This window comes from Canis lupus, chromosome 9 (assembly GCF_011100685.1).
Source record: "Canis lupus familiaris isolate Mischka breed German Shepherd chromosome 9, alternate assembly UU_Cfam_GSD_1.0, whole genome shotgun sequence".
Lineage (NCBI taxonomy): Eukaryota > Metazoa > Chordata > Mammalia > Carnivora > Canidae > Canis > Canis lupus.
In genome coordinates, this window is record NC_049230.1 from 7,893,922 (window position 1) to 7,908,649 (window position 14,728).

Below are 14,728 nucleotides of genomic sequence, written 5' to 3' on the forward strand. Positions count from 1 at the left end.
CTTACAGCAATCCAGAAGGGAAGGGGAAAACTGCATGTGTTTAATCTGCCATATTTGACCAGATGCCTTCATTGGTAGTTTGCACTAGAGTTTTGTTCATTTGCTTGTTTGGTTTTATTTTGTTTATCTATGTGAATGTTTTTCGTTTTTGCTTGTTTGTTTGTTTGTTTGTTTGTTTTTTAACCAGCTAAGTATCAGTGACTTGGTTAGCTTCAGACTTGGTTATCTGTGTGGTTCACTGAGTGTTACTGATCATGGATCAACTCACTGCTTGGTCAGACATTGGGATGACTTGCTGCCCACTCCGTTCTGCATTCATTCATCTGGTAGTAGTAGGGATGGTGGCCAATAAATCCTCCAGCCTGGAGAGGAACTATTTTGGTGTCCATGGTGCTTTTTCCCTCTGGACTGACTTAGCTTCTGATGGACATATCCTTTGCTGGCATTGGTTGGGACTATGACTAGCAAAGTGGGGTGGCTCCCTCAGATTTGAGAAAATGTAACTTTTTTTCTAGTTAGGGCACCTCCACATGGCAGGCAGTTGTCAACTGGTCTTCAGGGCCAAAGGGTATAATTGACCACTGCCTACTTCCTGAATTCTTTTCCTTGAACTGTCCTTCAAGCTAGCTACCTTTTCCTGTTTCCTTTCTCCTGACTCTCTGATCCTCATCTGCCCATCTATTCATTCAACCAATACTTTTGAGCATGTGCTATGTGTCAGGTCCTGTCTGAATAAGACACAAGCACTGACATGATGTCGTTTTCACAGAGGCAATGGTGCCTATGCTATGCATGTCATGCTTAGGAGTTTGCATTTTATGCTGAAGGAAATGGGGGCTGTTGGGGATTCTATGAGGAGTGTAATGTCATCACTTTCTCCTTTCATGGAGACAATTGGGCTGAGTATGGAAGAATGGATCAAAGGTTGATGACACTAGTTGGGGGAGAGGGTACCAGAAAAGTCTGTTCAGGGGATTCAGGACAGAGCTGTTGAGGGCTTTGAACTATAGTGAATGATGTGAAACCAGGGCTACAGAGGAGAAAGTTAAGAGGGAAGCCTTTGGAGAACTAGAGACTTATGGGGTTTAAGGAATGAGGGAGCAGGGGTGCAGTGGGGAGATGAGGATCCCAGGTTTCTGGTTTCAGTAACGATGGTGGTGGTACTAGTTACTGGAAGAGGAAGAGAGGAGGAGAGCACAGTGGGGACAGACGAAAGTGAGTTCCACTTTGGTTGTACTCAGTTTGAGATGCCTATGGGACACCTGGAGGAGTGCAAAGTGAATAGTTTGATCTGTGAGTCTAGATACCTTGGGAGAAAGAAACTGAGCTAGATATTTAATTTGAGAGTTAATCTCTAAGGTGATAGTCAGAAGTGGTGGAGTAAATGAGGTCAACCAGAGAGAATATAGGGATGAGAAGAGAAGAGAATGGGGAATGCCAATGTTTAAGAGACAAGTCCTTCAGGAGAAAGAGAGAGAAGGAGGAATGGAGGGAGGGAGAGAGAGAGGGCAGGAATGCAGAGAGAGAAAAGCAGGAAATGAGCCTGATCATTGTCTTGGATGGCAAGAAGAGAGAATCTCCCAGGTAGGGAGGGCTAAGGAAGTACAGTTATGAAGAGGAGAATTGAAAGATGAATGTTGGATTGAACCCCCAGGAAGTCATTGGTGCCTTTGGAGGTGGTGTGGGCAGAAGGCAGATGACAGCTTGTTGAGGAGGGAGGAGACATGGATGGAAAGGTGGTTGAGACGGCAGGTGCGTTCAGTTCTTTCAGCACCTTAGTTGGGAAGAGGAAAGCATCTGGCTGAAACAAATGTTGTTGTTGTTGTTTTTAAAAGGTGTTAAATGTTATTAGATGTAACAGGAGAGAGAGGGAGAGGGAGACTGAAGAGATGGTAGTAAGGATGGATCCAAATAGTAAATGGGACTTCTCTTGCATTGTGTTTGGAGAAGCTCATACATACAGAAGTGACTGCAGGCATTAGAGGTATGTGGGTGTGAGTGTGGATGCAGGGTGCATATGGAATAAGCAGAAAGAATATGAGAGGTTTTTTTTTTCTTTTTTTCCCAAGAATCATCCATATAACATTTTTTGGAGTATTTTCTGAGTCCCAGACACTGTATTTCTTACTGGAGATAAGGAAATGAAAAACACACCTGGTCTTAGGGAGCCGTCTACTGGGGCAGACTGATGTCAATAGACAAGTGTGCAAGATGTTAGGGGGATCTCACCTCTGGAGTGGGGTGGGGGTCAGGAAGCCTGCACCAGGTGACTGTGGTGCCTACCCTGGAGCGGGGTCTGAAAGCATGAGAATTTTCCAAGTGGACAAATGGGGAAGCACATGCTCCTTGGCCATGCAGTTTAACCATAAATATTTATTAAGCACCTGTACATATTATGCACCACATGTGGCACACTGGATGTAAGGGCAGATGAGATGCTACTCCCACTGAGCAGTGTACCGGATCGGGTGGAGGAGATATACAGATGGTTTCCATGTAATGTGCTAAATGTTCGGGCAATAGAGCAGGTGTCCTTTGGGGAGACAGAATGTCATTTGGTGTAGAAGGGACATAGAGTATGGGAGAGGAAAGGCAGGCAGGGCTAAGGTCAAGGTTTGGAAGGTTTAAAGGGTCTTAGGTACTATCATATAGTGGATTGGCTCCTTGGATTGACTGTAGATTGTGGGTCAGAGTCCTCTTTTTATATATGGTCTGGCCATTGTCTATTTGCCTATTCAATCTCTCACATGTGAAGATGAGGTCTTCAAGGTGAGTCCTAAATTCAGTATGACCTGTGTCCTTATGAGAAGAGACACAGAGACACAGACATACAGGGAGAAGGGAGATGGCGGAGGCAGAGATTGGAGTGATGCATCTTACAAGCCAAGGAACGCCAAGATAGCGGGCCACACCAGGAGCTGGAAGAGACAAGGAAGGATTGTTCCCTAGGGCCTTTGGAGGGATCATGTTCCTGCCAGCACCTTAATTTCAGACTTACAGCCTCCAGAACCACGAGAAAATACATTTCTTTGGCTTTAAGCCGCCAGTTTGTGGTACTTGTGAATAGCAGCCCTAGGAAGCTGATATGGGTATCCAAGGGCATGTTACCTGGGGAGAGTCAGAGTCTCTCGTGCATGTGGTCTGTGGGCCCATACTTAACCAGGGGGATTCCTGAGGAAGTTGATTCCAGGACCTTTGCACATTCCTTTGGAACTGGAATCTCTGGAGAGAAGGCTGGAGAACCTGGATTATAGCAAGATTCCCGGGTGCTTCTGATGCTCACTGAAGTTCTAGACCGTGTTCACGGGGCATCAGGAAAGGGCTTGGAGGAAGGGAGAAACACCATCAGACTGTGCCCAAGAAAGCTCATCTATCTATCTTACAGGACAAGCAATCTGTTTCAACAAATATCCTACAAGGAATACAGAGCAAGATGGAGGGGAAATCTGTAGATTAAAAATGTCTGAGAAGATATATCCACGAATTTAGTGGTTAGTAAGTGACAGAACCAGGCCGGGCTATCCCTGAAGCACCTACACCAGTCCTCCGAGAAGCCTCTCTGACCTGCCAGGACAGAAATGCTCTCCTTCTTTTGTGTGCGGAGCAAGGGTTGCTCCTGGGTCCTTCTCAACAGGCTGTTTCTTGGGTCTTTGTCCATCCGCTAGTCCTCAAACATCAGTGTGTGCGAGAACGGCCTGGGACGCTGGCCCAGACCTAACTGAGTGGATGGGGAGGGGCCGAAGAATCTGCATTTAAATCATCTCCCCAAGTGATTTCTCTGAGGTCAGCCAGTTCCTGCTCTACAGTAAGCAGTGGGCACTGGGTGGGGGAGCCATGCTTGCATCAGTTCCCATCTGTGGGTGAGGTGCAAGCCGCCTTTCCACCCAGTCCTGCTTCCATAGCTTGCCACCTGTCTGTTTGAGTTGTAAGAAAGCACCACAGCATGTGTGTGTGTGTGTGTGTGTGGGGGGGTTTCACTTAAACAACAGACATTTATTGTCTCACAGCTCTGGAGGCTGGAAAGTCAAAGATCAATGTGTTGGCAGGTTTGGTGTCTGGTGAGGATTCTTCAGGCTCCATACAGACAGCGGCCTTCTTGCTGTGTCATCAGAGAGAGAGAATGAGAGAGAGAGAGAGAGAGAGAACCCATCTTTCTTGTGTGTCTTCTTATTCTTTTTTTAAAAGATTTTATTTATTTATTCATGAGAGACACACAGAAAGAGAGAGAGGCAGAGACACAGGCAGAGGGAGAAGCAGGCTCCATGCAGGGAGCCCGATGCGGGACTCGATCTCAGGACCCCGGGATCATGCCCTGGGTCAAAGGCAGGCACCAAACCGCGGAGCCACCCAAGCGTCCCTTGTGTGTCTTCTTATAAGGGCACTGGTCCCATTCCCTAATCACCTCCCAAAGACCCTACCTCCTAATACCATCATGCTGGCCGTTAGGAGTTCAATATAGATTTGAGAGACACACAACATTGAGTCCCTAGTACCACTCCAGGTGGGAATGAAGCTTTGGGCCATTTTTGGGGGGTGGGGTGGGTTGGGAGAGGTGGTGGGAAAAACCAGTCCTATATATATGTTCTTACTTGCCCTCCTTCCTAGCCCCGCCTCCTGCTCATACTCACTTCCCTGTTTCCTCACAGGAGCACATCTCTTCTTGAAAAAAAAAATCAAATTATTATTATTTTTTAAATATAAAAGAATTGTGTGTTCAATGAAAATACTCTGAAAATGCAGAAAAGCAGAGTAAAAAAAACTCAAGCAGAAAAAAACCCCTAGCTATCCTCTTATCCAGACCCAGCCTCTGCAGAAATGCCACGTGTGGCCTTCCAGTCTTTTCTGTACGTGGTGTGGCTTCACAGAAACACACCCTCTTCTTCCAAGCGCCTCCAGCAGCTCGGTTTCCCCAGCCATCCCACTCTCCTCAGCACCCCACTCGCTTCTCCAGAATTCAGACCCATCTGTGCCACCCGCCGGCAGCCTGCTCCCCCGCTTGTTCGCTCCTTCCCTAGGAATCACTGTCTTTGGGGGACACGTTGCAAGCTGATGATGCCAAGTGCTTTGCCGACAGCACCGAATACACCATCTTCCCTTCTCCTGTCCTCCTCCTCGGTGCCCATGGACTAAGGAGGAGGAGAGAGGACATCTCCTCCACTAATACTTAAAATTTTGTCATAGCAAATGAAAGGGTCTAAGACCCAAATATTCCCTCTGCTAATTGAGAATTAAGGATCTCTGCAAGGGGTTTCCCTCTGTTTCTCTGTCTCTGTCTCTCTCTTTTTAGGGCAGAGATGTCCTCTTGAAGTCTATAGACAGGGTGTCCAATCTTTTGTTGAAAGCACAGAGGCTGGCCCTCAGCCCCTGCAGTCTTCGTGTCTCATGTTGCCAAGAGTCACCAGATCACAGTGACTGGAGAGAGTTATGGTTTTATTTGGGGGTAATAAACACGAGCTGCTTCGGAACCGAATCCTGTTTCCATGCAAATGTAGTTTGTAATAAAAACCTGCCAGGACAGAAGTATGAGGGCTGCTCTTCCCAGCAAATTGCTCCCTTTGACGGAACATTCTTCAAAGTTATCCCGGGAGTGATCACAGCGGCTGTCAAAAAGGTTCCCATCTCAAGGGTTTGGGTGTTAGGCCACTGCTGGTGAATTATGAAGTGTGAGGAGGCAGGAAGCTGGCCGGGGCCAGTAGGGATTGCAGAATGAAAGGCAGACAGCTGGCCCTCTTGCTTTCTCGCCATTGTCTGCAAAGCCATATTTTATTTTATTTATTTATTTTTAAAGATTTTATTTACTTATTCATGAGAGATAGAGAGAGAGGCAGAGACACAGGCAGAGGGAGGAACAGGCTCCATGCAGGGAGCCTGATGCGGGACTCGATCCCAGGTCTCCAGGATCAGGCCCTGGGCCCAAGGCAGGCACTAAACCTCTGAGCCCCCCAGCCACCCAGGGATCCCAAAGCCATATTTTAAAGTCGGATTTATATTCCTACGTTTCAGAGTCCTTCCAGAACTCGCACAATGAGTGCTTTACAGACCCTCCAAAGTGAAGTGCACAGAGACTGGGGGCAGGAGGAGAGGATACAAATTCCGCTTCGTCCCCTCCGCACCTCCTCCCAGTGATGTTGCTTTAGGCGCAGAAGCCCAGCAGATCCTCAAAGCAACACGGGGGCTCTCCCCGAGGGACAGGAAGGCCCTGTCCTGCTCCTGAGAGGTCAGTGCCTGCCTTCAGGTCTCCCGGCTGACTACGCTGCCATCAGAGCCAACAGCTCTCTTCCCATGCTCCTGCTCACTTCTGATCCTAATAGACGGAGCCCAGAGAGAGAGAGAGAGAGAGAGAGAGTGAAGGTTATCCCAGAGGTACAGAGAGGATGTTCTCTCAAAGCAAGGGCCCCAGCTCGAGCTGGCACCAGATGAGCATTTTCAGGAAGCAGAGCAGACAGCGGACAAGACCCCCTCAAGGGCTCTGAGAGGTCAGAGGTGCTCCTGGAGGAGGGCAGTGCCCAGGAAGAGGGGGGCAGAGCCTGGTGGGGTGACGGCAAACAGATGGCCCAGACGTCACTTCAACATCATCTTCCTGACCAGCTGTCACTAGGAAAATGCGCCCCAGGCTGGAAAGAGGCCAAATGAGGAGAGGAGAGAAATTCAACATCCAGAACTTATTTGTTTTTACTTCTTCCCCCACCCCCACTGCCGGGTGATGGTGGTCTTCATGGGGTGTAGACAGCGGCAAGAGAATTCCAAGTGGAGCAGGTGTTGGCTTGCTGGGGTCTGGGGGTTGGTCTTGCTGGGCTCTGGTCTCCGGTCGGGGGTTCGCCTGCCCCCACCTCTCCCCGCTGCACTCACTGTGGGGTCATCGCCCCTGGTCCATGGTGCTAGGCTGCTGTTTGTATATGCAAGCGCTGGCCACGTGTCCAGCCAGCAGATGACTGCAGGACCCAAAGGGTCACAATAGCATTGCCAGGCAACACTTGAGGACTTTCCCACAGATCTGAATTCAGCTGTTAAGCTCCTTGCAAAGCCCCATCTCTGCCCAGCCTGCTGCACGCCAGTGTCTGTGCCAGGTCAGACACAGTGCCTCCCCCACTCCCTGCACTGATCACAGGGGATGTAGTCAGAAGCACTTTGACTGACAGGGTGATTATTGTCGCCGAGTACCGTGTGTGATCTATGTGGTACGTGTTCGAATCAATAATTTTGGTGGACCATGGTCACAAGTTCAGAATATTTTTACAAACTTTTTCGAAAAAGATTTTGTCTTTGGACTTTTAAAAAACTTAATTAATTAATTAATTAATTTTCATAGATTTTATTTATTTATTCATGAAAGACACAAAGAGAGAGAGAAAGAGGGAGAGAGAGAGAGACAGAGACAGAGACACAGGCAGAGGGAGAAGCAGACTCCGTGCGGGGAGCTTGATGTAGAACTTGATCCCAGGACCCTGGGATCACGACCTGAGCCAAAGGCAGATGCTCAACCATTGAGCCACCCAGGGGTCCCTTGACTTTAAAAAAAAAAAGAATTTCCTCCCTATTTAAAAATTTCTGATTAAAAATAATTTTTTTGGCAAATAATTTCTGCTCTGTGCTATTGGTATTTATATTTGGAGACCCTTAGGTGTTCAGTAATGGAGGCTTGATGAAATGTGCCATTTTAATAAAAATAACTACATCCAAAAAAAAAAAAAAAACTACATCCATGCATGAACAAAACTCTGAAATAACAGCCAGGGTCAGGATCCCTGGGTGGCGCAGTGGTTTAGCGCCTGCCTTTGACCCAGGGCGCGATCCTGGGGATCCAGGATCGAATCCCACGTCAGGCTTCTGGTGCATGGAGCCTGCTTCTCCCTCTGCCTGTGTCTCTGCCTCTCTCTCTCTCTGTGTGACTATCATAAATAAATAAAAATTAAAAAAAAAAAGGAATTCATTCTTTAAAAAAAACAAAACAACAACAAAAAAAACCCAGCCAGGGTCTTGGAAGCTTATTTTATGCCAGGTGCCTGCTCAGGATTTGGTGGGTCTTATTTCATTTAATCCATACAAATCTTGTGAGGGAAGGGACATTAATATTCTCTTTTAATAATAAATGGGAAATGGAGGGCATGGAAGTTAAGGGACTTACCTAAGTTTGTGGGGGTTTTGGTTCAGACAGTTGAAACCTAGAGTGTGGGCTTGAAGCCACTGTCTTCGAGCTCATGCTACTTGTCACTGGGCTGTGAGATTGGAGACATTTTTACATTTGTCTTGTCTTCATTTTCTTAGTTTTAGCATGCACACATCTGCTTCCACTATAGGGAAAAATATCCCCCAAATACATATAAATATTTTTAAGAAGAGTCTGGGGGCACCTGGGTGGCTCAGTTGGTTAAGCATCGGACTCTTTTCTTTAATTTTTATTTTTTTAAATTTATTCATTTTTAAAATTGTTATTATGTTTTTAAGCATCGGACTCTTGATCTCAGCTCAGGTCTTCATCTCTGGCTTGTGAGTTCAAGTCCCACCTTGGACTCCACACTGGGTGTGGAGCCTACTCAAAAAAAAAGTGAAGTTTTTGGACCTTGTGGAGTTTAAAAATTTCCAACCCACTTTCATCCAGTTATTCATACTTCATTGTTTTGGTAGTGCTTCATCAGTTTTTAAAATTTGCCAAGTTGTTGCAATAACCAAGTATGTTTTTGTATCTTACCGTGGTATGCATCTCACTTTGTCATATACCCTAATTTGTTTTAAGGAACTGATGGACATTTGTCTTTTTGTGACTTTTTGCTGTTCTGTATACAGAGCTGGAAATAATGGACTGGAAATAGATTAGAGGCAAAAAACCACAAAGTGAGAAAAAATGGAAGTATCGAAGAAAATGAAATGTCATAAAGTATCATAAAACTACTCCAAGGTATTCTAGAATTGCTAATACTGGGGAAGACATTGGGCAGTAATTTGCGTAAGATCGTTATCCTGAAAAAAATTATATTCGTATATATCCAAGTCACACTGAAATGGATACTTGTTTTTGTGGTTGCCCAACATGGGAACTGTTTTGTGTATGGGGACTTTCCCACTTTATAAGACAGAGCTCGCCTCTGGAATAACCAGATTTGGGACTTCGTTGGGACTGGGGCATGCGTGCCATGATATGGGAAATGCTAATCATATGCACCTACATGTGGCTTTGGATGAGAAGTCGGTAATTGAAACAAACAGGGACCATGCTGAATCCATTCTTGTTAGGGTGGTAGCAACAACAGCTATTATGTCCAGGTTCTAGAATGTTCTGGAAATGGTTCCAGGGGTCTTCTGGTGATATAGATGGCAGTGTCCAACTCCTAGGGGTTGCAGTGTGGCTGTCCTCACTGGGTTAGTTCTATAATGTAATTATTTGATTGTATCTGTCTGTTTAATCTTTGTTCCTCCTGAGGATTTTGCCAACAACTCAATAACCATTTAATAAAATTTATTTCTGTTTAAATAAATCAGAGTTAGTTTCTATTACATGCAAATAAAAACTCTGATGGATACACACATGCTACCATTTACTTCCATATATTTGCCATGTATACTTTAATCTAATTCTTTCTTTATACAATAAAATGATAGCAGGGCCAGGAAATACATTAAGGACCAAGGAGTTTTTCAGAATTTTGGAGCCTTAAAAATTAATACAAGATATTTGCATGATTTATAATTTATGAGTGATTTAAGCTTAAGGTTTTGTGGAAGTCACTGAAAACTATTCTAGAGGGATCTTGTTTCTTTTAGCTAATAAATTGGGTCATATATTGAAAGTTTCCAAGAGCCGTGAAGGTTGGAATGAAAACATTATTTATAATGAATCTCCTACTTCGTCATTTTCCCAAGTGGTGGTTCATTTACATAATAGTGGGAGTTTTGTGATGAAGTCTTTTGATTTTCTATGTTGTTGCAATGCCAGCTCATTTAGTCCAATACCATATTATTAATAACTCATCTTTGCACACCATTGAAATCTCAGTATCTGGGGGATATCCAAGAAAAAGAAAATATTCTTTTCCCAGCTATCCTTTCCTTCTCTGACAAAAGCATAAAATTACATTTAGATGTACTTAGGTCAAGGATTTTGTGAGGGGTTTTCTCTTTCTTTTCTTTTCTTTTTTTTCCTTTTCTTTCCCATGATCTTATTGGGGTTTTACATGAGGTTACTCAGGGGAGGAAGTTCACGGGCTAGATCTGGAATGCGGAAAGTTGTTCATCTATGCAGCAAGCTTCCTTTCAACACACTTTCCCTGAGTCTTCCTCCGAGGCCTCAGCACCTCCCTGCTCTAGGTGCTCAGGTCAGGCATAACATGATTAAGTTCAACTCCAAGAAATAAAAACCCCAAAGAACAGTGGTTTCAATTAGGTAGAGAAAGGTCTCCAAGGAGTCCAGGGCTAATATTATGTCCCACAGTATTAGTGTCCCAGTCTTCTGTCATATTGCTAAGCTCAGGGTGCTTTCATCCCTGAAGTCCCTTGCGATCCAAGAAAGTTGATACAGCGATGGCCATTGCATTGCATTTCCACCAGCAGGAAAGAGGAAACTTTCTCCTTTCAAGATTCTTCCAGGTTAGAGCATAGTCACATGAACTTGCATAGCTGCAAGGGATCCTGGGAAATGTAGTCTTTATCCCAGGTGGCCATGTTCCCAGCTAAGAATTGAGGGTTTTTTGTTGTTGTTGGTTTTAAGATTTTATTTATTTATTTATTTATTTATTTATTTATTTATTTATTTATTTATTTATTTATTAGGGTAGGGGCAGAGGGAGAGGGAGAGAGAGTATCCCAGGCAGGCTCCACGCTCAGCACAAAGCCCAGCAGGCTCAATCTCATGATCACAAGATCGTGACCTGAGCTGAAATCGAGAGTCCAACTCGTAACCGACTGAGCCATCCAGGCACCCCAGAATTGAGGTTTCTTTAACTGAGGATACAGAGGAGAAAGGATTCCTAGAAGATAGCTAAACAATTCTAAAGAACAGGATAATTTTTTTTTTCCCTGAGGAAGGAAATCAGCATGTCTACTTGTTGACTGCCATGCAATGTACTAAATGTGCTAATAGTGATGTAGTCAAAGGGCTATGGGAAGACAGGAAGGGAGAGGAAGCATGGAATAGTGTAGAGGCCCATGGGACCTGACCTTCTGGGCCTAAATTTATTTTGACATCTCCTAGCTGTGTGACCTCAGGCAAGTTCCTCACCCCCAACCCCTGCTTCCTAGCATTGCTACATAAAATACAAGACACCTGGTGTCCCAATACTTTGGACATGCTTATACTAAAAAAATTATTTGTCTGAAATTGAAAGTTTACTGGGAGTCCTGTATTTTTATTTGCTATATTTAACCACCCCATTACCCCTTCCCTATCTGTAAAATAGAAGTTATTCAACTCTGTAAACAAATATATATTCCCTGGGAGTTTACTATATGCTGCATACTATTTTAGAAATGGTGATAAAACTGACATGATGGGGTCATTAGAGGATTAGATAAGAAAGCTCATGTAAAGATTTGAGGTGACTTAGTTGGCAATTTCTCATCAACTGCTTTGGCACAGCTCTTTTATTTCTCTCTGTCTCTCTCTGCTCTGCATTGTTTGATGTTCTGTGCTCTCTCATCCTTATTTGCAAACCTCCCGAGTTCCAGGGCTGCGGAGCACAGTCCATGAGAAACAGCCCTTCCAAGTTCAATAGCAGCAGAGTGCCTTGGCATTTCCTAAGAGGTAGACCCTACCAATCTTTCAAGTCTTTGAATGAAGAGTAAGTTTTAAACCTCCCTTCTAAATCCTCACCACCATCTCTCCCTCTCTCTCTCTCTCTCTCTCTCTCTCTCTCTGGGCATCCACTGAGGGAACCTGTAGAGCCTCCCCTGGTCTGACCATAAAACCGTCAGCCCACTGTATGGCTTTGCCAGGAATGACCTCAAAAGGTACCATGGTGGGCAAAGGGAGCAGAAGGAGGGAGAGAAGCCCTGCTTCAAGATACTTGGAATATTGGGTCTCTCCTTGACATTCCAATTGAAGAAAGGATTGCTTAACTGATAAAAGGAAAACTTAAAGCCTCTGTTCTAGATGAAGGGTTAACGATCTGGTTGGTGTTTATGAATACATTTCAAGGCATCAAGTATCTCCCAAATTTATATGCAAAATTGGGATGTTTATATATGTTTGCACCGTTCTGGAGAGCGCATCCATAATTTCTGTCAGCTTTTCAAAGGAGTCTCTCTACCTAAAGAAGTTTAAGTGATCATTTTTAGGGAGAGCTCCTACTTCTTATTTGCATTTCAAATTTTTCCGGGCCCTGTGGGTCGTGGCCCATTCCTTTGGAGCTCGGCTCCCTATAGATCATTTCTGAGTTCACCTCTGCCTCAATACTTTGCAATCCATGGGGTGGTGGAGAGTGCTCTGGGAGTGTGGATGCATCTTAACATCAGCCTGAGTCATGCTTGATTAGCAAGATAAATCTGCTTGGGGAATGCAGGGAGATGGGCGACTCCTATTGGCATCTGAAACCAATTATAAATCTTTTGCGTTAACTGCAGCTTGGGATTTTCTGGGCCATTGCGTGCACAGTTGGGAGTTGGCCGCCCTAGGAAGTGGAACAGCGGAGCAAACAAAAGGGAGCAGGGGACTTGTTGGCCTTGGAATAAGGAGTGAAGCATATACCCTTTCCTACCATAACACACGATTTTCTTTCCCTAGAGCAGAGGTCAGCCAGTTCTGTCAATGGTCAAAGAGTAAATGCGTTCGGCTTTGTGGGCCATGTTGTTGCAACTACTCCACTCTTACGCTGTTGCAGAAGTGGCCACAGAAAACATGTAAGTGACCATGGCTGTATTCCAATAAGATTTTATTTAAAAGAACAGGCAGTGACCAGACTTGGCCTGTGACCTGTCATTTGCCCACCCTTGAACTAAAGTTTATGAGAGCCCCGTTTACCCTTGCTTCCTCCCTTCCTTTGGAAGTTTCAAATAGTGCGGGTTAGCATGCCACCATGGCTCCCACTCAGGTCCTCCTGGGTCCCTTTGCCCTCTAGGAGAGATCCATGTTGATTATCAATTGATTGTGACACTTTCTGGGTGGCGTTTTGTGCAGCCGAGTTCTTGGCAAAGAACGCTTTAGCTGACTTTTCTCATTAACAACTCTTGTTTCATAAGCCTGTTTGGATGGTCCCCTTGCAACTCTATCCAACTATATAACGCTTTTCCAATCTGTGTGGATGGGTTCCTGGAGGCAGGAGATGGAGCTCGGGCCTCCTCAAGGGTGTTGCTGTCCAAAGCCTCACCAACCAGGGTGGTCTGCACTCAAATCTAGGTAGCAGGGCTCTCGTAGGTGTAGCTGCTCCCTCCAAGGCCCACTTATGAAAAAAATTGAAGATTCATAAGTATACAGTCTTTCATGTGTGCATCGATAGCTTTTTAAAATTGTGGTAAAAAACATATAACATCAAATTTACCATCTGTGAAATAATAGAAAATATATATTTGGTATCTGTCCCCAGTTCCTGCTATAGAGCTCCAAAACCCCTTGTAGTCTCTTAAGTGATAAGAACACTAGGAGCATTTCTTATTCTCATATTTATCTTTGGCCCTGTCTCTGACACAGGCTCCCTGAATCACTTGTGAATTCCTGAGTGCTAAGCCCTAGAAGCATCTTTTGTTCTAATGAAGTGACTCTGGGTGGGCTCTGCATGGCTTCTGGATGGGGGCTGGTCGCTAGAAAGACCAAGCCATGATCAAAAGCTTGGTATTTAAAAAAAAAAAAAAAAAAAAAAAAGCTTGTTATTTCTAGCCCTGACTCTCACGACTCTAGAGAGGGGAGACAAGTTGGATGTGCAGTTAATGATCAGTCGTGCCGATGTGAGGAAGTCCCCATAAAACCCCAATGGTACTGAGTTTGGAGAGCTTCCAGATGGGGGAACACATCCTCATACTGGGTCACACACACCCAACTTCACGGGAACAGAAGCTCCTGTGTTGGGGACCCTTCTAGGTCGTGCCCTAAGTGTCTCCTCACGTGGCTGTTCATCTGTATCCTTTCTTATATCCTTTAGCGAACTGGTAAATAAATGTTAAGCATTTCCCTGAGTTCTGTGAGCCACTCTAGTAAATTAAATGAACCCAAAGGTGACAGGAACCTTCAACTTGTAGACAAGTCAGACGGAGGTTGTGGGTAATCTGGGGACCCACTACTTGCAGTTTGCATCTGATGTAGGATGGGGCGCGGTCTTGTGGGATGATGCTCTTAACCTGCGGGATCTCACCCTACCTCCAGGAAGACAGTGTCAGACTTGAGTTAAATTGGAGGATACTCAACTGGTGTCGTGGAGAACCCCTTGGTGTGGGGAAAACCCACATGCCTTGAGTGACAGTAGTGTCAGAGGTGAAGTGTTCTGAGTGAGTCATGAAGGAGACACTGAGTTTTTCCTTTACACCATTTTTAAGTGTGTAGCCCAGTAGTGTTACCTGTATGCTCGTTGTTGTAGGATAGAGTCTAGAACTTTTTTCTTCCTGCAAAACTGAAACTGTATCCCTGAAACAGCAGTCCTCCCCTCCCAGCCCATGGTAAGCATTCTACTTTCTGTTTCTAAGACTTTGACTTCTTTGGATCCCTCCTCTGAGTGCAATCGTAGAGTATTTGTCATTTTGTGACTGGCTTATTTTGCTTAGCATAATGTCCTCAAGGTTCGGCCATGCTGTAGCATATGTCAGAATTTCC

General features: G+C 44.9%; 1 protein-coding gene across 4 annotated transcripts in view; it reads left to right on the forward strand.

Moving 5' to 3' along the window:
• SLC39A11 (solute carrier family 39 member 11) overlaps positions 1-14,728 on the forward strand; it is a 403,217-nt gene that overhangs the window by 36,516 nt on the left and 351,973 nt on the right. Inside the window, exons 1-3 of one of the 4 annotated variants that reach the window (XM_038546724.1) lie at positions 7,022-7,178; positions 8,785-8,896; positions 12,718-12,828. The exons of 1 other annotated variant lie outside the window; for it this stretch is intronic. The gene's annotated coding sequence lies outside the window, so the exon portion shown is untranslated. Of the gene's footprint in view, positions 1-7,021; positions 7,179-8,784; positions 8,897-12,712; positions 12,829-14,728 lie in introns of those variants that run through there. 2 more of the 4 variants (XM_038546726.1, XM_038546725.1) reach the window with 2 other exon arrangements.